The 24,113-nt window shown below is 41.0% G+C and overlaps 1 protein-coding gene across 3 annotated transcripts in view; it reads right to left on the reverse strand.

Annotated features, from left to right (window-relative positions):
• Nucleotides 1-24,113, reverse strand: part of RASGRP3 (RAS guanyl releasing protein 3) — a 136,105-nt gene that overhangs the window by 104,641 nt on the left and 7,351 nt on the right. For 2 of the 3 annotated variants that reach the window (XM_030311329.2, XM_030311324.2), the window contains exon 1: nucleotides 1,898-2,152. The exons of the other annotated variant lie outside the window; for it this stretch is intronic. The gene's annotated coding sequence lies outside the window, so the exon portion shown is untranslated. Of the gene's footprint in view, nucleotides 1-1,897; nucleotides 2,153-24,113 lie in introns of those variants that run through there. 3 annotated transcript variants of the gene reach the window in all.

Consider the following 24,113-nt stretch of genomic DNA (forward strand, 5'->3'; position numbering starts at 1 on the left):
TGTTTTTAGAATAAAATACATAACTACTAATTGTCTCTATTAGTTAAATCTTTGGTCGTATTTAAAACATTTCTATTCTCAAAATGTAAATATACAAGTGAAAAAATACACATTTTGGGAGTGCCTATGTGGCTCAGTCGGTTGACCGACCGACTTCGACCTCAGTTTCATCATCTCCCGGTTCATGAGTTCGAGCCCCGCATCGGGCTCTGAGCTGACAGCTCAGAGCCTGGAACCTGCTTCAAATTCTGTGTGTCTCTCTCTCTGCCCCTCTCCTGCTTGTGCTGTCTCTCTCTCTCTCTCTCTCTCTAAGAATAAATAAACATTAAAAATATGTTTTAAAAAAAGAAAAATATACATTTTTCAAATGAAAAAGTTGTTTTGAAACTGTAAGGGCAGGGAGTTCAACACTCACAGAAACCAGGACCACTGTAAGCAGCATCTCTACCACTAGTCTCACGTGGAGTGGAAATTAATCAGATTACCCTGGATTTCACTTGGTGGAAAAAATAAAATGGATGCAGAACTGACTTTGTGGCACTGGAGTGTCTTGGAAACAAGTGCTAAGAGTTTGTTTTACTTGTTTCTTCAGATCTATCATATTTACCCAGATTTATGTTATTTCTGTCTTTATTTTTATGGTTTCAGAGCAACTAAGAAAACTGGTTCTCTCTATTCAAGAATACTACACGTTGCTACAGTTTCCAAGGAATGGATTGTAATTTTCTAAACAGAAAAAAAAAAAATACTAATAACGCTTAAACTCTCCTAGGAAGGAGAACAGCCAGTCAAGTCCACAGGGAGCCACAGCCTCGTCTTGGCTCCTTGCACCAGTTACAATCTGGCTGGCTCAGCTTTTTCTGGCTTCCAGCTTTGCTATCTTCTTGCAACAGATTCTAAACATACCAGTCTCGAACTGGGATAAGCCAAAATAACAGCCAACGTTTCCTTCTGCTCTTTCTTTTCAACAGACCACTAGAGACGTATCCCTTTGTTGTCACTGTGACATCAATCAAGTTACTGCAGGACACAAATGGGGGGTAGTTATCAGTGGTGGATGCAAATATGGTGCATCATTTCAACAAATGTGCTTGTCTGAATGGCAAGGAATGTTAAAAAGAATTCGGAATGTCCCTAGGAGCTTTCCAGTTTTTGTGGGCAGCATCAACTGTTCTTGGATTTAACCTTCCACCTTTCCACTTCCAAGCTAGTGCATTTTTCAGGTCACTCAGAAAATGCATGCTAATTGAATGTTTGAAATCCTAACTTAAATGTAAATAAATTATGGTGAACAGTTTCTATCACCATAGCTGTTCAGTGTTGTTTTGGTGCTTCTAGAAAGTCCTCCTTTGTCTGAAAATGATGTCCCAGAGAAGAAGCTTTGTGTTGAAAACAACAACAACAACAACAACAACAACAACTTATCTTCACTTACTTTTCTACAAAATTTAACTTTTAGTTAAGTAACTTTTCACAAGTTTGAGAGCTGATTTAAATATATTCTAAACCAGTATTGATTAAAGAAATGGACAATGATCATTAATCAGCACTTTGAAGAGAATAAACAGACAAATCCTAGAAATCATTTTTCAAAAATGATCTTCAGCAAAAGTATTTATACTATTTAATCCCTGGTGATCACGAAACTGAAGAAAGCTAATGGAGATAAAGCTATCTTAAGGAAACAAATACTATTCAAAAAAATATATATCATTGTTAAAGACTGAATTTGTCATAACTGAGAACTGATTTCTATATTTCTTCAGAAATGTAAATAAGCTTATGAGCTTTCATGAGGACCTGCCTTCAAAGCATATATACTGTCTCTGGCTAATATCCATTGCTCACGATATCCATTATAGACATAACAATGGACAGTCTTAAAAATGACACTTACCTTAACTCACAGACGTGGAATCATATCAACTCATTCCTCTCTTTGAATTTTCTCTTTCCACTTCACCACCCCCTAACAAGTTTCTCTTCCCTGTGTGCAAACACCTACAGATTTCTGTTCTGGCTTCTGAACACTGCCATCACCTTCAATGCCCCAGTGCTGGTCAAAAGTGGGGAGAGAAAAAAAATTCAAATTTGCAAGCTGTTTACGCCTAACAACGACAGTGAAGCTGCTAGGCTTTGAGCTCAATGAATTAAAGGTTGTTTGGCTAAATGGCAGGCACACTTCCTCCTATTCTTTCTGAACTTAGTTTTCCTGCCTCCAGTGAGCTTTTTCCTTTTCTGGGCTATAAATAGCTGGTCGTAAGAGCACTGAGGAAAGAAGAAGGCAGGAAATGCATTTGATTTCAAAAAGTCTGAGGTGTGTGTGTGTGTGTGTGGGTGTGTGTGTGTGTGTGTGTGTTTCTTTCAAGTGAATACCAATAAACAAGCTGAGGAAAATTCAGCTTTCGTAATGGTACCAGAGTCATTAATTTCCTATCATCTACACTTTGCTAAATTGACATTTCCCGTAAGGAAAGCTTGGGTTTGGAGATGTATCATTTCTATATAAATACCATCAGCAAACATGTGTCACCTTGTTCATTTCCCAAAGGAATGGCTTATAATAGAATTTCCTGGGGGAAATGAGGGATAGGGCAGACCACAGGGGTCACCAAACTTATTTCTTTTCATTCAAAAGTAGTTGAAATACTTTTGGAGGCAAGGTTCAACAAAGGAGTTATCAACAGGTGAACAAGAAAAGCACACACTTTTCTTAAAGAAATTATGAAGTTGAGTTTATAGACTGGTCGCCCATCTGTATTAAGATTACCACGGTTTTTGCAACTGAAAGATGTTTAAACTTCTCCCATGATTACATACAACATAAAATAAGATAAAAAATTAGATATTGCTTTTCACATATCAGATGGACAGATCAAAATTTTGGTATTGCCTAATACCATTCAAGTGTGGAGGAATAAGCATCCCCATAACAGCTGATGGAAGTATAAACTGGCACAAACTATGTGGAGGGCAGTTCTCAACTTCTTTCAAAATGTGAAATTCAGATACTCAAACAGATACTTAAACACGGTTTGATTTGGCAAAGTGGGAGTGTGGGATCTGGAATGTGGGGACAGATCAGTTTGTGATATACATATTTAGTGCCCTTTTATTTTTTGTAGTGTGCACCCATGCTGTAAAAACTTATTAATTTTAACAACAGAACTTGATTGTTTTTTAATTTTTAATGTTATTTTATTATTATTTTTGAGAGAGCATGAGCAAGGGGCAGGGCAGAGAGTGAGAAGGAGACACAGAATCCGAAGCAGGCTCCAGGCTCCGAGCTGTCAGCACAGAGCCTGATGCGGGGCTTGAAGCACAGAGCCTGATGAGGGGCTTGACCCACGAATCGTGAGATCATGACCTGAGCCAAAGTCAGACGCTTAATCGACTGAGCCACCCAGGCTCCCCAACGACAAAATTTTAAAAACTGTTATTACTTAAGATCTATCACATGATTCTATTAGTTACCTATTGATTATCTATCATTTTCTGTCAGTTGTCCACACTTACAATCAACAATCTGTTTCTTTGTGTTAGGGGAACACTTTGAGAAGCAATCCAGGGGAAGCTAGAGAATCTCTTGATTGGAGGGGCTACTCGGCATGCTGCACGTGCTAATGACCAGTAGCCTCAGTAGCACAGGGATCAGAATCTCAGGGCAGGGCCCAGCAACTGTCTTAACCCCAGGTGATTCTGGTGCTCACTGAGTGTGAGAAGCAGTGGCCTATAAAATTATTTTCCTTACTAATATCCCACCTTCTAAAAAAGAATTTGGTGACTATAGTTAATGACACTATAATGTGTATTTGAAAAAAATTTTTTGAATGTTATTCATTTTTGAGAGACAGAGTGCAAGTGGGCAAGGGCAGAGAGAGAGGGAGACACAGAATCTGAAGCTGAGCTGTTAGCTCAGAGCTGGATGCAAGGCTCGAACCCATGAACTGCGAGGTCATGACCTGAGCCAAAGTCAGATGCTCACCTGCCTAAGCCACCCAGGCGCCCCTGTGATGTGTATTTGAAAGTTGCTAAAAGAGTAGAACTCAAGAGTTCTTAGCAGAATAAAAACTAAAATTTTAGAACTATGTTTGATGGCAGATGTTAACTCGACTTACTGTGGTGATCATTGCATAATATATACAAATATTAAATCATTAGTGGTAACCTGAAACTGGTCCATTATACCTTGATTAAAAAAATAAAAATGAATAGGATTAGACAACTGATTTTATTTACCTAAGAATAAGGAAAACTTCTAAATCCTTTTTATGCTGGTGACTCCTATTTAGAAGACTAGAAGATGGAGTGCCAAAGCGTCAGACTTTGGCTCAGGTCATGATCTCATGGTTTGGGGGGTCTGAGCCCCACATTGGGCTGTGCACTGACAGCCTGGAGGTTGGAGCCTGCTTCAGATTCTGTGTCCTCCCTTTCTCTCTCTCTCTCTGCCCCTCCCCTGCTTGTGCACACATGCATGCACTCTCTCTCAAAAATAAACATTTAAAAAACTTTAGAAGACTAGAAGAGTTTTTACATACAATGTTAAGAAGACACATTAATTTCCCTATTGCTGTGGAGAAGCAGCTGAAGAAGCAAAAGCAGTGAAAAAAACAAGCTGATGGTATTTAAGGGAGAGACAAAAGCTCTCTCTCATTTGGGGTAGTCTTGATAAAAATGGATCAAGTCAAAGCCAACTTTACTAATATGAATGTTTGAAAATTACAAGTTGCCTGCAATAAGATGAAACCAGGGGCACGTGGGTGGCTCAGTCAGTTAAGTATCTGACTCTTGATTTGGCTCAGGTCATGATCTCACAGTCTGTGAGATCGAGCCCTGCATTGGTCTCTGCGATGACAGCGCGGAGGCTGCTTGGGATTCTCTCTCCCTCTCTCTCTCTCTCTCTCTCTCTGCCCCTCCCCACTTCAAACTAAATAAATAACATTAAAAAAAAAGATTAAACCAAAGAAAACGTGAAGAAATTAAGTCTCTAGATGAAAAAAAAAAAGTCCCATTCCCTGCTTTTGTTTAGTGATTTATTGTTTTTGGACCCAGCCATTTCTTGTTCATTTGTAGCCTTAATGCAAAGTCCTGTATATTAGAAAGAATAGGCTAAACAATGAGCTCAGCAAGATCTGGTGAGGGAAAAGCAAGAACATATACATTCCCAGGCAGAGAGGGGGAGGAAAAGATTTCTTTAAAAAAGAGACAGAAAGGGAGGAGTGAATGACCCTGTTGTAATGGCAGAAAGGACGAAAGAAGTCCATGGTGGGTCAGGATATAACAGCTGCAGTGTAGTGAAGCGGCTAAAGGGGACACAGGTTGACGTTGGCAAGAAATGGCCAGACACAGGGTAGTATGTTTCTAGGAGCAAATCAGGCTCCCATTTGCAAAGCATGAACTCTGATTCAAACACCAAGTACATTTGCCAGGCTTCCATTGTTCACCAGAAACGTTACTTCTCTTTTGTGAGGAAGTATTTTACTTCTCACAAAGAACAGCTTCACAGAGCTCCCCATATAGCCCATCTCTAGAAATGAAGCATTAAAACATTTTATGGGAACAGAGAGGCTCTGTGCTCCTAATATAAAATTAATGATAGACTCTCTCAAAAGGCATTAGGGGAAAAAGTCAAAGGCCTCATGGGGAAAGGTAATGTGCAGCTTTCTTCCACTATTTGGGTTTTGCAAGTAGAAGAAAATACATTTTTTTATTGTAGTCACCTACAAAGAATTTCAGTGTATACAATACAGAGGAATCCCAAGCCAAAGTCGTCAAACAAAAAGCAACAAAATCTGCATATTTTTGTTCAAGATGAATGTACTGCACCTAAAAGCCTTATAGATACCTTTAATAAAAGCCTAGCTTTGTTCACAACGTGTAGAAGTGCTAGGTGATGACCACACTGTGGGGAACTCTGTTCCTTGGACTTGAATTGTATCATACTAATGAAAATGAATGAGAACTCCTGGAAGGATGAATTGAAAGGATGCAGGTAAAGGATGGACCTCTGACTGTAGTAGGATGGGGTGCCTGGGTGGCTCAGTTGGTTAAGCGTCTGACTATTTCAGCTCAGGTCATGATCTCATGGTTCGTGGGATCAAGCCCTGTGTCGGGCTCTGTGCTGACAGCACAGAGCCTACTTTTATTCTCTGTCTCCCTCTCTCTCTCTGACTCTCCCTGCCGCAAAAATAAATAATAAAATAAACTTTAATATTAAATTCTAGTTGAAACACTGAAAAGATGGTTGAAGTTTAGGAAGGAGTTCTACATTATAAAAATAAGACATAAAAGTTAACCATTCTTTGAAGGAACGAGAATACTTAGTGGGATAGAAATAAAACTTTCCCATTAAGGTCATTAAAATTGAATTGTGTTCACCAGTAGTTTATTTTTACTTAGACTATTGTCAGTAAACAATAATATTATAGTTACTTCGCGAAATTACAATAATGCTGGCAGAAATGAAACAGTTCAGACTATCTCCCAGGAGAAGCCCAGCCTTGGTGAAGTTCAGTGGGAAAATCTAAACCAGATTGCCTTCCTTCACTGGATTTGGCTTTGACCTCTATTGGTATTTTGTCACTGCCAAGCACCTAAAATAAAACAGTGCTAATTTCCATGTAATGAAGGGGGAAATAAAGGATCCCGAGACTATCCAATAATAAATGCCTAGAGCTTTATCAGTTTGGTCAAGACTAAAATCTGATGTCATAGTAACTAAAGAAGTTATAATTGGTGCTGTGGTAAAAGTTTTCCTATTAATGTTGAAACAGGGACACTTTCTTTTTGCTGTTTCTGCCAGTTGTGTGTCCCTTTGGGCAAAGCCTTTGGACTCAACCATAAGGTAGTTTGTGAGCTAATCACTGTTGGAAGCAGGGAGAAGCAAAGCTGTCACTGGGAAGAAATATGCAGAAAAGAAAACAGATGACTGTAGGGACAGAGCATGACACACTTCTGAAGCAGCGGCGGGGGGGGGGGGGGGGGGGGGGCGGGGATAAGAGATTACCATAAATTCCAAGAGCATTGGTGCCCAAATATTACCTTATTTTTGTGTAACATTTGGAGAGAAGGAAGGAAGGGAGGAGGGGAAAGAACATGGCAGTGAAATTGATTTGCCAAGCAAAAATTAAAATTTATTGCTTTGATAGTCACTCTGGTCTAGTAAAGGCCAAGTGGTAGGTTCGTTGATAATTTAATAGTGCATACAATTTCCTTGCTTAAAATACAGTATGTTTGGCCTGGGTGACTCACTTGGTTAAGTGTCCGACTCTTGATTTCAACTCAGGTCATGATCTCACCACTCATAGGATTGAGCCCCGAGTTGGGCTCCGCGCTGAGGGCACGGAGCCTGCTTGGGATGTTCTCTTTCTCCCTCTTTCTCTGCTTCTACCCACCTCAAAATAAATACATAAACTTAAAAAAACATAGTATATTTGTTTGAATTCACAATACAGTCAATATGCTCCACAAGCTCCTGAACCGTATCATTATGTAACTAATGAAAAAGGTTCAGAATGGGTTTACATTGATATGGTCAAGGTGAACATGACCACAAGCCTTAGAATTTAACATATATCATGGGGTGCAAATTCACCCCAAATAGATACAGCAACTTAAAATAAGTGAGTCTTCTGGGGCACCTGGGTGGCTCAGTTGGTTAAGTGTCCAGCTCTGGCTCAGTCATGATCTCACGGTTCATAAGATCGAGCCCCGTGTTGGGCTCTGTGCTGACAGCTCAGAGCCTGGAGCCTGCTTCGGATTCTGTGTCTCCCTCTATCTCTGCCCCTCCCCTGTTCGCTCTCTCTCTCTCTCTCTCTCTGTCTCTCTCAAAAATAAATAAATATTAAAAAAATTAAAATAAGTGAGTCTTCTGACCATATCCAATATGACCAAGAGTCTGTCTCTTCCTTGCTGGCTTTGAAAAGCAGCTGCCATGTTGTGAGCTGCCTCTGGAGAACACCACATGGCAAGGACGTGGGGGTAGCCTCCTTCTACTGACCAGCAAGAAACTGAGGCCCTCAAACCAACAGCATGCAAGGAATGGATACTGCAAACAATCACATGTGTTTGGAAGCAGTTCCTTCCCAGTTGAGCCTCAGATAAAACCACAGCTCTAGCCAATACCTTGACTGAAGCCTTATAAGACTCTGAGGAAGTGGACCTAGCTAAGCCATCTCTGGCCAGGCAGGCTATGGAAGAGTCTCCTATCAAGATGGTTTACAGTCATATGTAAGGTAATCTCATACATATAACCATGAATATGACATTACCTTTGATGCATTCAGTTGGTTAGAAGCAAGTTACAGGTCTTGCCCAAACTCAGAGGGTGGAGATCAAAGGGCATGAATATCAAGAGGTAAGGGATCATGGCAGCTGCCCTAGAGTCTGTCTGCCACAATGAATAAAAGACACAGAAAGAAGAAACAAATACATGTAATGTGTGGTATGTTACTAAAGAATAGTTAGGACAAGTTACCCAAAGACAGAATAGACAAAACAACTTCTTAATTTTTCTTCCTTCAAAGCAGTGGGAAGTGTATGGCCTTGAGGAAGAAGCAAGGCATCTCTCTACCATCATGCACTTGCGAGCAACTCAGTTACTTGAATGTCCTCAGGATCTATCCTTGAGGTCCTTTTAGTTCTAAGCTTCTGTGACTTTAGACCTGACCCTCCAAGTCTCTCAAGGTGTTTCAGAATGCCACAAATCCTGGTTATATTCATACCAAGCATTTGGTGACCTCTGTGCTACTGTGGACATCATAATAAAATGATACAGGGAAGAAAGAGAATGTATATTAGTCCCTCAGAAAAGTTAAAAGCCAAATCGACTGGGGTGTTACTATCTGACCCAACTTTTGATTCTCCATTTGAATGTTTATAGTTCTGCCGCATGATGTCATTCTAAAAATACATGGAGATAAAACCATTATGAAATTCACTTTGCATAGGTAAATTTTGAGCTACAAACTATGTCCTCTGTGGGGAACAAATTACATTTCATATTACATCCAAGTAATATTGAGTGCATCAAGAATTTACTCTGGCAGCGTAAATTCACAGACTCTCAGGGTCAGAAAGCCTTCATAGACCACCGCCCATCTCATAGGCAAAATTCCTCTCAAGCATGAAGAACAAATTACCTTACTAATTTCCAAGTAAAAAGCTGCCATTGAACATTTTTGTGATATCATATATGTAAATGTTCCACTAGCAACAAAATTATGAATTTTATCTAAATGAGGCAATTCCAAACTGCTTTGCTCACTAGATAAATGAACTTTTCTTTTTCTTCAGACAAAAAAGTAAATTCTCAAGTACATGGAACTTTAAACACATATTCACAGTTAGTCTTGTGTGGACAGACTACACAACAAAATACATCATAATGCTAATACTTCATTAACAACATAGATTAAAAGCTGTAAGTCAGGTTGAAACCAGGAATGAATGCTTCATTTTCATTTAAAAGGCTGAAGAGGGATAAAAAAGTTCAAGAAGGAAATGACTTTTTAGAGTTATATGAGATCAGAGGATCTGAGAGCCTGGATGTCAAAACACTAAACACTAAAGCCACATATTTTGAACTTGCATCATATTATAGCTCCTTCTTATATGGCTTGCTCAAATACCAAGTATTAATGCACAATTAATTCTGAAAGAAACCACATGCTACAGATTATATTTATTTGGACAAGGGTAGCAGATACTTTTTTGTTGTATTTTTTCAACCACAAGTAAGTCCCTACTAAGTACAAAGCTCTGAGCTTGAGCCATAGAAGAGAAAATAAAATTAAACATTTGGCCTTTGCCCTAAAAGCAGCATACCTTCCAAAGCAGAATTTCTCAAATCACGGTACAAGGACAGCCTGTATCAGAATAACATAGAGTTGACTGAATATGCAGACTGCTGGGCCTCAGGCTTGGAGGATTTCTAATTCAGTAAGCCTGGGGTAAGCCTTGGAATATACATTTATAATAAGCCTGTGATTGTTAACTGCACACTGAAGTTTGAGAACCATGGATCCCATGTTTAAAACATACATTCTTTTTTTTTTTTAATGTTTATTTATTTTTGAGAGAGAAACAGAGACAAAGCATGAGCGGGGGAGGGGTAGAGAGAGAGTGAGACAGAGACTCTGACGCAGGCTCCAGGCTCTGAGCTGTCAGCACAGAACCCGAAGAGGAGTTCAAACTCAAAGACCTTGAGATCATGACCTGAGCTGAAGTTGGACGCTTAACCAACTGAGCCACCCAGGCACCCCTAAAACATACAATCTTAACATACATTCTTACTAGTACAAGTACTGAGTGAATTGTGATTATAGCTGGAGCCAACATCAAGGTTCCAAACTGGAACACATGTTAAGGAGTAAACGTCCTTTAAAGTCAGCTCTAATTTGTGCATAATGGTAGCAAGGTCAGTTTGCAGCTTTTAGGAAAATACCTGAATGGAGGGAACTTCTTTTTCTGGGCACTAAAAAAATTTTTGGTATTTTTTTCTATTGTGGTAAAAAAATACCTAACATAAAATTTCCCATCTTAACAATTTTTAAGTGCACAGTGCAGTTAAGTGTATTCGTATTGTTGTGAATCAGATCTCCAGAACTTTTTCTTGCAAAACTAAAATTCTATACCCCTAGAACAGCAACTTTCCCTTTTCACCCTCCCCCAAAACCCTTGGTAACCACAATTCTACTTTCTGTTTCTATGATGGGAGGACCATTTTTGAAACCCAATCCTAAGACAAAGTACCAGATCTGAGCAAGGAGAGCTGAGTCCAAACATCAAAATCAGGGGTTACATTTAAGAAATGAGATCATAAAGCAGAAGGAAGAAGCAAAGCGGACAGACCGATGTGGAACCAGAGGCATTTTCCAGAACTGAGTTGATCCACTTTGGCCTTCTGGCTATGGGTGTTGGGTGCCATGGAAACATGCTCTTTGAAGCCACATGAACTATAAGTCACTGTCAGCTATCAGATACTCCCCCTACATTTGGTGAACCAATGAATATGACTAAAATAGGTGGGAGGGAGGTCAGGTAAAGAAGATTGGGGATTATAAAGAATATTTTCCACTTTGAAAATTGCTGCAGACTTAGGAGATGGTCAGATCAGTGGTAAAACCCATTGTGATGGTTTGCTAGGTTTGGAGAGGTAGAATGCCCTTGGGGCATTGTGGTCTCTCTGATCTGGGCACAGTTGTCATAAGTATTATGTGTCAAAAGGCACCATTCCAAATGCAGAGCCATCAGAAGTTCTGGAGGGCCATGGTTAATGCTTTAATAGGCCTTAATGATCTAACAGAGTTGGGGAGTTGGCCTGAGGCAAGTCAAGGACTTAGATGAAGGTGTTCCCCAAGGCATTAATCTGGGGGACTAGACACCTCTTTTACTGTGTATGCTGGGTGGCTCCTAATCTCATCCAAGGAAGCATGGAAAAAGTAGAAAGAACCTAGATTTTATAGTCAGACACACCAGGCTTCAAATTTGACTGCCTCTTAACATCTGGATGACCTTTAAAACCCTGTCAATATCCATTTCCTCATCTATACCTCAAAGTAGAGAAATACCTACTTTTTAGAAGTAAGAGTAATTATGCAATATACTAGCACGATACCTGGCCCAAGAGCAGTCAATAAATGGTTGTAATGGTTATTGCTATTAACAATTGTGACAAGTTGTGTCCTTGCTTTTGTTATCAGAATGCCTGCAAAGTGGTTTCTGCCACCCCCTATTATTTAAATGTGCAGGATAGGAAATTTTTCTCAGCTAGTTTGGCTGTCTTGCCCGTAATATAGGTGGAATTGAAAGAAGGAAGGAAGGAAGGAAGGAAGGAAGGAAGGAAGGAAGGAAGGAAGGAAAGAAAGAAAGAAAGAAATAAAGAAAGAAGAAAGAAAGAAGAAAAGAGGAAGGGAAGAGGGACGTTCCTGAATTTCTTCCTTTCCTTTCCTTTCCTTCCCCCTATACTTCCCTCCTCCTGCCCTTCCACCTTCCCTTCCCTTCCCTTCCTCCGCCGTCCTCCTGCTCTTGCCTCCTTCCTCTTCGCTCGCTCCCCCCCCTTTTTGTCTCTTTTGTTTCTTTCCCTTTCCCCGCTTTGCTCTTGTTTCTCTTCTTTGTCTTCTTCCTGCCCTGCCGTCCTCCTAAGGAAGGAAGGCAGGAAGGCAGACAGGCTCATTTTTGCTTTGTCTTAAGTGATGTAGACCCCAACCACCAGATTTTTCATCACAGGAAGTCTGGCCCTTAAAGGTGACATATTTATATCTTAAACATGATTTTTTAAGTATTAGAATATTCCATTAAATCTGTTTTATTATCTTCTGTGCCCTTGCAAGTGAAAAAAAAAATTCCAGGTGTGTCTTGATATAGTAAGTCTAATGATGTAATGCCTGGGTGCACTGCCTGGGCCAAGGCAAGCCCCCATAGACATTTCCCATTTAAAAAAAAATATTTATTTATTTTTGAGAGAGGGAGAGAGAGAGAAAGAGAGAGAACTAGTGGGGGAGAGGCACAGAGAGAGGGAGAGAGAGAATCTGAAGCAGGCTCCATGCTATCAGCGCAAAGCCTGATGTGGTGCTCTAACTCACAAACTGTGAAATCAGTACCTGAGCCAAAGTCAGATGCTCAACTGACTGAGCCACCCAGACGCCCCATAGACATTTCCCATTTTGGAGTCAATGTTGTGGCTGGACTGGCCCATGTGGTTCTTATTATGATTGCAAGACACACCTTAGCAATGACCATTAGGGAGTTCTGGAAAAACAACAACAACAACAACAACGTTTACTACTCACAAGTTCTGGAGAGTTCATGTCAAACCTGGGGCCACAGAGCAAGATTATGGGTAGAGAGAGAGCATGCAAAGACCTGGGGTTCTGCTTTTATTGGAGTTAAGGGTTCTGAAAAAAGGAAACTTCATGGGTGGGATGGCCTCTTTTTCCAGTTGTGTTGCTAGCAGTATGTTTACTGGAGTTGGCTGTTTTTGAAGTAGATGGCTCTGCAATCAAAAGCCTAATGTCAGGCATGTACATTACAATAAACATTGTCAGACCTCTGCAATAAAAGGGGCCTTTAGAGTGCCTGGAAACCAACCCTGGAGCATCACCATGGCTCTTTCTTTGGCTAAAATCTTTACTTCAAACTCTCAGATTGGGTTCTCCTTGAGACTAGAAATGTGATGCTTCTGAGCTCATATCTTCACAGTGACCAGAGAGAAAAGGGGCTCCCTTCTTGCACTTCTCATGAGAGAACTTCTGTGGCAGCACTCTGACTGGCTTGAGTACCAAGCCCACTTCTTATAAAAATCACTGTGACCACGGATGAGGTCATAGGACTGGCCCAGGCTGTCTCATGACCATCCCTAGAGTCAGAGAGGTTGACTGCTGGAGAGGAAAGTGGGGAGGGATCTTGACAGGCAAAACAGTGGGGATCCAGAGCCTGCCATTCATTCCCATTCAGTACCAAAGGCATTGGCCCCAAAGACTGGGGGAAACTCTAGATCAAAGTAGACCAAAATAAAGATGACAAATTTTCAGTTCTCAGAATTCAGGCCTGATGGCTGGAATCTAAGCAAAGATAACTCTTCTCCTTCTTGGGTTGGTTAACAGGACATGAAGAGTAAGAAAGCTCAGGAATGAAGTTCTAGGTCTAGAAAAATCTGGGAATTACCTGATGGCCTGAACAGGGAGTTTCTACCAAGACTAAAATCATGAACTGCATTAGCTAAACAGAAATTAGCTTGAGAATCCCATTTCTGATCTACTGATCTGAGTCTGAATCATATACTCACAAAATTTATGTTCACCCAGAACCTCAGAATGAGGTTATTTAAAAATAAACCTTATTTTAATGGGTTTAATAACCTCAGAATGACCGTCTTTAAAAATAGGGTCTTTGCAGATGTAATTTTTGGGAATCTCAAGATGAAATCATCCTGGATTTAAGACTGGACCTACATCCAATGACTGGTGTCCTTCTAAGAAGAGAAGAGAACACACAGAGATAAACTCCCCATGAAGATGAAGGCAGAGACTGGTATAATGTAGAAACAAACAACTCAATGAACACCAAGAAACGTCTGGAGCCTCCAGAAGGTAGGAAGAGGTAAGGAAGGATTCTCCTGTAGAACCTTCAGAGGAAGCACAGCCCTGCCAACACTTTGATTTCAGATGTCTAGCCTCCAAAACAAAGAGAATAAACTTCCGTTACATTAAGGTACCCAGTGTGTGGTAATTTGTTACAGCTGGCCCAGCCCAATGCCAGTTTCTATCAAGTGCACCAAGAATGGCTTTCAGGTTACCAAGCAAGAGATGCCCTCAGCCCTCTGGACAGGAAGCTGGGTGGGGTTTGAGGTCAGCTGTCTCCTAGAAGAGCAGGATCTTCTGTTTGCCCCAGTAGGCCACAAGCATTATTATTTTTCAAAGAATATTTTTAATGTACAGACATGTGAAAAGTGTTGGAAGCTCCATGAAATACTTGTCTGGAAGCATGGCATCATGCAGGCCCATGAGTTCATCTAGTATCCTGCTTACCAACGTTCAGGAAATGCCTAGGGAAATGCTTGGGGAAACGCAAAGACCACAACCATTACTTGGCACAGAGATATAATTGAGTTATTGCTCTCCAAGACCCAGACAATGTTCCCTACTTTCTAAACGTATAATTTTATGGAGATTCAGCCAGAGAGTAGGCCTCAGCGTCACTGATTAGAAAATAGATATGGGTCTGGAGAGGAATTCTCTAGAGGCAGTAGTCAGCAGGGAGGAGCTAGCATTCTTCTTCATTAAAACGGGCATTGGTTCTTCTGCTCGGGAGGTGGAGGGTCCGAAGAATTCTCAACACAAGTTTGTGTCAGTGGAGACTCAGAAACCCAGCAGAGCCATTGGGCAAGGGCATGGGTCCTGTACTGTGTAACACAGTGAAGATGCTCTGTGAGAGTAAGGCCATTTCTCCTCATGAGCATGAAAGCATCCTGGTAAGAACTAGATGTGGTTAGGATCCAAAGGTTGAGAAGCATAGGGTAGGCAGGGAGATACATGGAGATCTGAGTGGCTAAGATTGCCTTGATAAAACAGAATGTGGCAAAAGTAACAATGCATGACCTCCCAGATGAAATTTAAAAAAGGAAGGACCTTTTCTGCTGGCTTCTTAGAGGACAATTGCTCTAGAAACCTTCAGCTACCATATAACAAATCTAGATACTCTAAGACCACCATGTGGGAGAACCACATGGAGACACACACACACACACACACACACACACACACACACACACAGAGAGAGACAAAGAGAGACAGAGAGAGACCTAAGGAGTTCCAACTGTTCCTGCCCCCAACTATTTGAGTTTCCCCAGTCCACGTGCCAGAATCTTTCAAGATGATACCAGCCTCAGCCACCACCTGATGACAGGGTCAGGAGACACCCCAATCCAGAATGCTCAGCCAAGCTGCTTCTACTTCTGACCCACTGAAGCCATGAGGGACAACAAGTGCTTGTTATTTTAAGCCACTCAGTTTTGGGGTGATTTATTATGCAGCATTCGATAACCAGACCAGAGCCTGAGAATAACAAACTGCTTAAGAAAACCCCCAAGATTCCTGGAAAAAAACAAGTTTTTCTGAAGAAGGGCATGGAGGTAGGTAAAAGATGCAGTAGCAGAGAGCTAGTGTCTGCCATCACCATGCTGATATGAGCTAGAAGGGTTCCTGTCTGAAGACTCTGTAAGTTACTCCTGCAGCATCACGGCACCGGGAACGGGGGTGATGCTAACAGTTTGCTCACCACTGCCCAGACAAGGGCAGAGTCTCTGAGAACCGAAGCGGGAAATGTTAAAAATGTCATTTGCCACTGGTGATAGTGGTGGGGAGGGGTTAGCAGAGGAGGAGGAGGAGGAGGAGGAGGAGGAGCTGGCCAAGTAGTCAGGGTTAAGGGCTAGGGTTCTAGAGTGAGGGTGTACAATCTTAAGTTTTTAGCTTTTAAGTCCAAACGCTCTTCCATACCCTGCTTTGTGCTGCTGGCAATGAAACTACAAAAGGCATTTCTGTTTTTCCAGCTGGATTCCTTTGAGGGTCTGTAGGGGGCACTCAAAGGAGCCTGCAAGGACTCGCTGCTTCCTGTCCCTACCCCTGTGATGTCACCTCAGCAGAGCTTCTCACCCCACCAGAGGCACCACCTCCCCCAGCAACAGCTGAATCCACTTTTCAATTACGTCCCACTTCCATAACCAGGGTACATAACCATACCCCTTCAGAGACACCAGCCCCTGTGGACCAATACCACATCCTCAGAGATTGTTTTAGCTCTACAGGTGATTCTTTTTTTTTTTATTTTATCTTTTAAGTTTCTATTTTAATTCCAGTTACTTAACATACCGTGCAATACTAGTTTCAGGTATACAAAACAGTGAGTCACTGTTCTGTATAACACCCAGTCCTCCTCATAACATGTGTACTCCTTGATCCCCATCACCTGTTTAAACCATCCCCCCTGCCCCACCTCCCCTCTCATAATCACCAGTTTGTCCCCTATAGTTAAGACTCTGTTTTGGGGCGCCTGGGTGGCTCAGTCGGTTAAGTGTCTGACTTCAGCCTAGGTCATGATCTCGCCGTTCCCGAGTTCGAGCCCCGCGTCTGGCTCTGTGCTGACAGCTCAGAACCTGGAGCCTGTTTCAGATTCTGTGTCTCCTTCTCTCTCTCTGCCCCTGCCCCACTCATGCGCTCTCTCTCTCTCTCTCTCTCTCTCTCTCTCAAAAATACATAAACATTAAAAAAAAAAAGACTTGGTTTCTCTCTTTCTCTCTCTCTCTTTATTCCCCTTTGCTCGCTTGCTTTGTCTCTTAAATTCTACATATGAGTGAAATCATATGGTATTTGTCATTCTCTGACTTATTTCAAGTTACATTACAAAAAGCTATAGTAATCAAAACAGTATGTACAGTCTCAAAAGTAGACAAATAGATCAACAGAACAGGAAAGAAAACCCAGAAACAACCCCACAACTATATGGTCAATTAATCTTCAACAAAGCAGGAAAGAACATCTAATAGGAAAAAGACAGTCTCTTCAACAAATGGTGCTGGGAAAACTGGGCAGCAATATGCAGAAGAATGGTACTGGACCATTTTCTTACACCATACACAAAAATAAATTCAAAATGGACGAAAGACCCAAATGTGAGACAGGAAACCATCAAAATCCTAGGGGAAAACACAGGGAGCAGCCTCTTTGACATTGGCCATAGGAACTTTATTCTAGATATGTCTCCTGAAGCAAGGGAAACAGAAGCAAAAATAAATTATTGGGACTACATCAAAATAGAAAGCTTCCGTACAGAGAAGGGAACAATCAACAAAACTAAGAGGTAACCTACACAATGGGAGAAGATATTTATAAATGTCATATCGGATAAGGGGTGAGTATCCAAAATCTATAAAGAACTTATAAAACTCAACACCTAAAAATCAAATAATCCAATTAAAAAATGGACAGAAGACATGAACAGACATTTCTCCAAAGAAGACATCCAGATGGCTAACAGACACATGAAAAGATGCCCATGATCACTCATCATCAGAGAAATGCAAAACAGAACTACAGTGAGATATCACCTCACACCTATCAGAATGGCTAAAATCAAAAACATTATAAACAACACGTGTTGGCAAGGATGTGGAGAGAGGGGAACCCTCTTACACTGTTGGTGGGAATGCCAACTAGGGCCACAGTATGGAGGTTTCTCAGAAAGTTAGAAATAAAACTGCCATATAATCCAACAATTGCACTACTGGGTATTTATCCAAAGAAAATGAAAACAGTAATTCAAAGGGATACATGAATGCTTATGTTTATAGCAGCATTATTTACATGAGCCAAAGTATAGATGCACGCAATTCTTTATATTAAAATTCCCCTGGTCACATATCTGGTGTGGTTTTTGCCTCTTCAATGGATCTTGGCTGATATAGAAGTGTTCCTTTCAAAAATAATCTGTGATAGTAACTTAACTGAGGTTTAAATACCAGGGAGACTAAGCACAAATATCAAATGTGAGGACCAGATACAGGCTTTGGAGGAGTAATCATAAAACACCAGAAGGTTGAAACTGGGCAGAGACAGAATCAAAATAACAGTAAGGCAGGAACAAGATAGAAGGTTCAGGGTAATTGCTATGAAGATGACTGATTATTAACCCACTCCACCCCCAAAGGACTACATTGCTATGGGGCATAACTCATTATCAGGGGGTAGGCTGTTGGACTGGCTTAAAAATCCCAGCAAAGTGGACATAAATTGTCTAGATTTGGGGTTGGTAACTTCCAAGGGAAGTTTGCAAAATGATTCCTATTGTGTTTTGTCTATGATCATAGTATCAGAGAGACATGGAAAATAGTCCTTTTGGTCTCATGGCTCTTCCCTAGCCCACCACATCTACTCCAAGGACAAAAACTGCCTTGAGGCCAAAGTTGTGAGAGCACTTGATCAGTGTGTACTCAGAATTGCTATCTGAACATTGTCAGGTACTCATCACAGAGGCTTCTCAGCTTCAGACTGGTCTATACCATGGAATCTCAACATCTCCATGTGACTGTTCCCAGGCATCTCAAACTCACCACGTCCAAGATTGGATTCCATTTCTTTTTAATTCTCCCCATGGGAAGTAGGTATGAAGCACTAGCTCCCTTCGACACAGCCACCCAAACCAGAAATCTAGCATCATCCTAGAATCTTTCTTTCTTCCTTCTCTCTTCCTGGTTTCAGACCATTTGGAAAATGTGTTTGACATATCAGTGAAAAAGATAAAGTCTTGTTGCCTAGTTGGGCAGGGCGAGGGGGGGTGGGGGGGGAAGAGAATCAGTAAAAGATAAATATGAGGAAGACTTTTTATTCAAATGTCTCTTATAGAAGGGAGTCATGAGCAAGTGATAAAATGGGATCAGGACTGGTGATTAGGAACATGGGGGGAGAGAAATCTCAAGATCTCCAGCTCTTATCTGCAGGAGGCCTATGAGAACAAAGTACTCTATGCGCTGTTTGATTTTTGCCTGATTCTGAAGTGCAGAAGTCCCCTGGCAGGAAACCCTGTGGAGACTACAGACTAACCCATCCTGCCATTGTCAGCCCCAAGAGGGGCTGAGCAACGGGAGCAAAAGGAAGTTGTTTTATTGTTTTGTTTTGGTTTTGTCTTAAAGAGATATCCTCCTTAAAATTTGTGTTAAGGCCTTGACTAAAGATGTAGAGGGTATGCAAACTTGAGACAGCAATCATACTGGATGACAGAACCAGAATCTCAAAAGATCTTGACAGGCTAAAGTAAAGGGACAAATGGGAGAGGTGAAGTTAATTGGAGCCAACGTAAATGCATCGTCCAAAACAACTACTTGCACAAGTTCAGAAAGGGGAGCTCCAACTTAACAGGAGCTCATACTCTTCAAACTTGTTACTGATGTTATGTCAATCAGGATAAGCTAATTGCTATAATTACAGTTCCCCAGCCTCTGTGGTTTTAAAATATTCTATGGAGGAAAAAGTTCCAAAGGGATGCCCATGCTGGCTTAGTCAATTGATTGCTTCTAGAATGTCTTCAGACATTTCCATTAATGTGTGCCCAGAAAGATTTTAGAAATTATCTCATTTTACCTAAGGAGAAAAATGTTTTAAAAAGATTCCTGCAGGCGAAAGAAAGATAAAATCAAAATAAATGTAAAGAAAATGGCAGAGCAAACCCGTCTACTCTGACTACAAAGACTTCATCAGCCACACTATGGGTAAATAACGCCTTCAATTACAAAACTATCAAGAAGGCCATTTGAAATACGGATTCACACCCACTGCCATTAATGGTAAAACTCTCTGTTAACTGGCTAGCATATTATGTCTTGAGATACCGAGTAATAATAGGAAGTTTGGTGATGAGCAAGACAATTAAAAGCTAAGCATCCAGAACAGGAAGACAAACTTTAGTTTTTCAGAGACGTTGAAAGTAATTTGGAACTCGGATATATAATTAACATTATATTAAATCTTAAAATCATTAAGGCTTTTCACAGAATTGCAAAAATAAAAAATAAAATAATGTGGCACAAACCCAGTTCTTGACAAAGCTCACAAAATATACAGATAATTGCTTTTCTAAAGAAGCTTCTTTTGAGGTTTTTCACTTTGTAATGAGGAACAAAAAAGCCACAAACCCTCAGGGTCCCTGGTTCGTCCTGCAGGAGTTTAAGAAAAAAAAAAAAGGCTGAAATAATTGTAAAACAAAAGACTAACAAACTAAAAGGCATTCCTTTGTCAGCAAATTTTCTGGAAAGTCACATAGAAAACACTGCTGAAGATATGAAGAAACAAATATTAAAACAGATTCCTTAGTATTGGCCATGCATTTGGGTGAAAGTGCAAATGTTTGTAACATGTCTCAGCTTATGGGATTTGTTAGATTCTATTTTTTTTTTTTTTTGATGGTTACATTCCCGAGGAACTGCTTTCCCTGAGGCTTTTTAAAGAAAAATCCTACCAAAGACTATCCCAATGATAAATGATTTCATAAATAAAAGCAATGATTTCTGGGAAAACTGTTGAAGTGTAACCACTGAAGTCAGAAGAATGAAAGGTATTCCTGCAGAGGAAATAAAGGAAGACTTTGGGACCTTGACAGGGATGCTCCTCTCCGTGATTTTACCCGATGCTTCATTCTCCAGGCAGGGCAGCAAAGAAACTGATATGGGAGCCGCACATCATGCCACCTGATGTCACTGATGTTAGTTTTAATGAAAACTTTTAAAAACAGAACTTTACAAGATCATAATGAGACAGCGAGTCTGTTGAGACTGCATTATGACTCACTTTCTTCTTCTGCCCAGTTCTGCTTCCTTCCCTTCCCTTCCATAGGCACTGGTCCCAAGAACACTCCCTAACCTAGTTCCTGTACGCCGATCTCCATCTCAGAGTCGGCTTCCTGGGAAACGCAACTTGTAACCCTGGCAGGTCCAACGAAACAGACATTCACATGGGATTCTGCATCTGCCACCCACAGGCCAGCTTGCAGTGAGGATCCTGATCATCAGAAGGAGGAGGGTTGCTGTTACATGATGGCACAGAGAAGAAAACGATGGCATCCTGGTGATCCAATGGGATGCCTCTTGATATTGCCTTGCTCATCTTGATGATAAATGGACCAACACAACATTTGTGCTGAAGAAGGGCATGGAGATCAGGAGCTCAGAGGCCAACAAGTAAGCAAGCCATCTACTCAGCAAGGATGGTGGCTGAGAAGGAGGCAATCTAGAATTGGTGGTAGACGGTGGAGAGCGATTGTAGCCCCAGTTGCTTGGGCTCCAACTGCTTCTACCTGGGGCTGCCATTGACCCTGCTAACCTTCTTATCTGTTTCTTCTAGGAAAAGAGGTCCAACAGGATCCTGGAGGAACTCTTTCCAGAATTGACAGGGAGGGTTGGGTCAAAGTAGCACAAATGGTAGATGAGAGCAGAAGCTGTGATGTGCCATTCTGACTGCTTTAAGACTGAAACGAAGGGCTTATTCCTTCACCCACTGAGAGTGTGATTGGCTGACAGTCCTCAGAAATGACCCTAGGCTGGAGAGTTCTGCCTTGTGCAAAGACATGCCTCCTTCCCCAGAGCGGCTCAGATCCATTAACTGTTCAGTGTATTACTATGTATTAGTCAGTGTATTACTAAGTCAGATCCCTCATCTTATCTCAGGACAACACTGAGAGCTCAGCAGAGCTTCAGGGCTTCCCAAAGTTGGCCTAGTCTTTTTTGAGACTGCATCAGTTTCTTCCTCTCTCCAATAATGACTGCTTCCTTCTCTTCCCTTCTATACTGTTGATCCTAAGAGCACTCGCTGTAAAATTCCTGCACGCTACTCTCCATCCCAGAGTCTGTTTCCTGGGATACCCATCCTTCAACAACATCATTGGGATACCTGATGAAATGTGAATATGAACTCCTTTGATAACAGGACTGTGTCAATGTTAAATCTCCTGAGCTTTGACCACATACTGAGTTTATGTAAGATAATGTCCTTGCTCTTAGGAAACACACTGAAGTAAATAGGGGTAAAGATATAAGATATTTATGACTTAATTTGAAATAATTTAGAAAAAATTGTACATGAAGAGGTGGAAGGTCGGAGAGAGTTAAAGATTAAAGAAAACAGGGTAAAATGTAACATTGGGAAATGTGGGTAGAAAATACAGGGGAGTTATTTATATCCTTCTTTTCTGTAAGTTTGTTTTATATCAAAATGAAAAGTTACAAAAATAGGATGACCAGACCTTACCCAAGTCCTAGTAGTTGATTTGCTTGGTAGGGTATTGGTATTAGTGGTTTCAGTTTTTTGTTTTTGTTTTTGTTTTTTGTTTTGTTTGTTTTTCGGTTATTGTTGTTCTAACTCCCCAGGGTTTAGAACCATTACCATCATGGGAAAGGTCAACATGAAACAAATAATTTCAATAAAATAAAATGTGATGAGTGTTAATGAGAGAGGAAGTACAGAGTATCAAAAGAAAACATGCAAAGAGGGCCTAACCTAGTTAGCTGGGTCAAGGAAGGTATCCTTAGAAAAGTGACAGCTGACACCTGAAGGACCACTTAGATGAAGAAGTATTGATAAGAAGGAGGGAGTATTCCAAGCAAGAAGAACAGGCCATGGGAAAGTCCTAAAGAAAGAAAGAGGGAGTTACCATCATGGAATTAAAATAAGTGGGAGCAGGTAACTGCTGACTGGAGATGGCATGAGGTGGGCCTGAGGAGGTCAGCGGAGGACACGTGGAGATTTAACTGGAAGACAAAGTCAGGTCACTGAATGGTTTTCAGCAGGGGACTGACTTGATCAGGTTTATACTTTTGAAACATCTCTCTGGCTACCAGGCAGAGAATGATTGCAGGGTGGCGAGCATAGGAACAGGCAGACCAGTCAGGATGGACGGTGAAGACGGGGAGATGGCTTAGACCATAGCAGTGCAAATGACAGAGATGGGAAGTAGATGAAATCCAGAGATAGGTAGGATGTGGAATCAATAATACCTGCTACTGGGGTGCCTGGGTGGCTCATGTGGTTGGGCCTCTGACTTTGGCTCAGGTCACGATCTCACAGTTAGTGAATTTGAGCCTCGCCATGGGCTCTCTGCTGACAGCTCGGAGCCTGGAGTCTGCTTTGGATTCTGTGTCTCCCTCCCTCTCTACCCCTTGCCTGCTCACACTCTGTCTGTCTCTCTTTCAAAAATAAACAAACCTTAAAAAAAAAGTTTAATAATACCTGCTAATGACTGACTGTGGGGGATGGGGTGCGGGGGAGGGAAGGGTGCCTTTCAGATTGTAGGTTGGACAACCAGCTAAGTCAGGGAACATCTAAGCTCCATGGAAGCAGGGGCCTTGTCCATAGTGGGTGCTGTTATATTCCCAACACTCAGCCCTAATCTGTAGATGTGTCTCTGTGAGTCCTCTTTTGAAAGCCCACTCTGGGGACTATATAACCTTTCATTTAATTCTGAAGGTAAACAGTGGAAAGATAACTCCTGTATCTTTATTTTGAGACCATCATTCTCCCTAGTATTTAGAAGTCTGAAGTCCCCATGAGACTCTGTATAATCAATATCTCATCACTTTGGACCTAATTTGATTTTAAAATGACATAATGACTAAATATTGACCTTAACTAATGGGGGAAATTGCCTGACTTTGTGGTCATACAAATTTTCTTATCCTGTTTTGGTCACAATACACATAATTGTTTTTCCTTCTTTTTTTTTTTTTCACCTTGAACTTGAGCACAACATGTCATAGCCATTTCACATTAAGGTGTTCTGGCAAAAGTTAATTCTAAAAGCATGGCATTTTTAAGTGGACATGCAGGACTAGTTAATGAGAAGGGGGAAAAAAGAAAGAAAAGAACAAAGAAAAGAAAGAAAAAGAATAGAGAGAAATCCAAGGATTTTTACTGCCATCCAGTGGTGGTATCTCAGACAAATATGGGACTAAACCCATGGTTAATCTCTGTTTTGCACAAAGTCCCAAATGCCATTCATTTTAGTATAGGAATTAACCAATAGTGCCAGCTTGCCATGAAAATCGTATTACGTTTTCCTGCTTTCAAGTAATAACT

The sequence above is a fragment of the Lynx canadensis genome, chromosome A3, assembly GCF_007474595.2.
Source record: "Lynx canadensis isolate LIC74 chromosome A3, mLynCan4.pri.v2, whole genome shotgun sequence".
Classification (NCBI taxonomy): domain Eukaryota; kingdom Metazoa; phylum Chordata; class Mammalia; order Carnivora; family Felidae; genus Lynx; species Lynx canadensis.